At 30.9% G+C, this 1,791-nt stretch overlaps 1 long non-coding RNA gene across 1 annotated transcript; it reads left to right on the top strand.

Annotated features, from left to right (window-relative positions):
* Positions 1–326: 326 nt before the first annotated feature.
* LOC139501090 (uncharacterized) lies at positions 327–1,346 on the top strand. The gene is made up of 2 exons (XR_011658456.1): positions 327–624; positions 1,083–1,346. It is a non-coding gene; the product is annotated as an uncharacterized lncRNA (long non-coding RNA).
* Positions 1,347–1,791: the final 445 nt, after the last annotated feature.

Here is a 1,791-nt window from a genome sequence, read left to right on the forward strand (position 1 = left end):
ATAAAGGGATCAAAATAAAGGGTAATATTGATCAAATTTAAGCAAAACCGTTTACACACCTGATGAAAATAAATCTTAACCTACGTTTGTATTAGTTTGCTTATTTCTGTAAAAGGTTAAACAATGTCCAAAAAAGGTATAAGCCTCTAACAGTTCATTATGTTGTCGGCTCATATTCATGAAACGCGTGTCGGACGCAATTATACATTTTAAATTCTAGTATCAATGATGAATATGTTTACATAATTAACTTATGACACTTATGTAAAACTAAAAATAAAAATTATTCTAATTCTGTTTCAACTTGACATACTTTGGAGGTCTGAAGTTGTCAAATTCTATCTAATGTGCTCGCAGAAATACATTAGATCAGTCAAATGGTGTTTTCTATACACGTATAAACACGTATGTGACTGAAATTAATGCTGTTGTACACAATGCTTTATGGAAGTATTCAAATAAAACATGTAATATAAATGTTTTTGTGCGTAGACCTTAGGCAGTATTTTTAATATTAAAGATTTCCATGTCCATTAAAGATGACTGCAATCAAATTGGAACTTTTTTTAGTTTTCATATCTATAGTTTATGGATTTATCAATTGTAAAAGTTGCGACAAGAAAAGTAAGTTTTTAATATTCTATATTTCTTGTTTACATTATTTTCATTTTACCTTCAAAAGAAATAAATAATCTACCTTCAAATAAAGTTGTTCGACAACAAACAATATGCACACTCATATATAACATATCATTGCCATAATCATAAAGGTAACAAGAATGTGAGAGATTTGATTTGATTTTTGGTGTTTTCACGCCACTTTTAAGCACCGTATATATGCTAATTATCAACGAGATCAACGAGATCGGTTGTCTAAACATGATAATCCATTAGGCGTCTCCTGGTTGACCAACCGGTAAAAACAGCAACATATCTTGATAATATAAGTGCTGTCGCATTGTGTCACATTTAAAAATGATATATATAGTCAAGAAAGTCAACACTGCATATTTAACATAATGTGTTTTAAAACACACGTCTAACTTTTTAATAATGATAATAACTATTCTTTTTTTTAACAGCGTACCAATCTATTCAATTGATGAAGAAAGCCACACTGAATCCGACCATGCCTGGGAGATATGCTCAGTTTTTTAATGAATGTGCATTCTGTAAAGACACTTGCGATTGCGATTGTATAAGACGAACTTGTGTTGACACTACATGTTGTATCCAGCCCAGATTGGGACGTTCAAGCATTCTTGCTTACCTTCAAGAAATAATTTTAACACTGTATGCCAACAAATAAAAGAGACAACAGTTAATAAAGGAGATGTGGGTTTGTTCATTTTTGAATTATTTTAAAAGTATAAGTATCTAAAAGAAGGGCCGAAGATACAAAATGGAAATCGGAAAGAAACGGACAACGTCAAGGCCAAAAACAAAAAAAGACCAACGTAAAACAGTTGTACCCAGAACACAACATATAGAATGATATAAAACCACCGAGTTGGCTCAACGATAAAGGAAATTTGTAACTAATGAAAGCCCTTTCAGACGGGAACATTTTGGATAAATTTATTTTTTCCTTCATGTTAAGTATGTGAATACAGTACTAAGTATGTGAATACAGTACTAAGTATGTTTAGTCGATGAGTTTTAATTATATAATTATGTAAATGATACCAAAGGGACATTCAAACTCATAAGTCGAAAATAAACTGAGAAAGCCACGGCCAAAAAAGAAAAAAAAAGTTGAACAATGGTACACAAAGCACAACATATAAAACT

The sequence above is a fragment of the Mytilus edulis genome, chromosome 13, assembly GCF_963676685.1.
Source record: "Mytilus edulis chromosome 13, xbMytEdul2.2, whole genome shotgun sequence".
In the NCBI taxonomy this organism is placed as follows: Eukaryota; Metazoa; Mollusca; class Bivalvia; order Mytilida; family Mytilidae; genus Mytilus; species Mytilus edulis.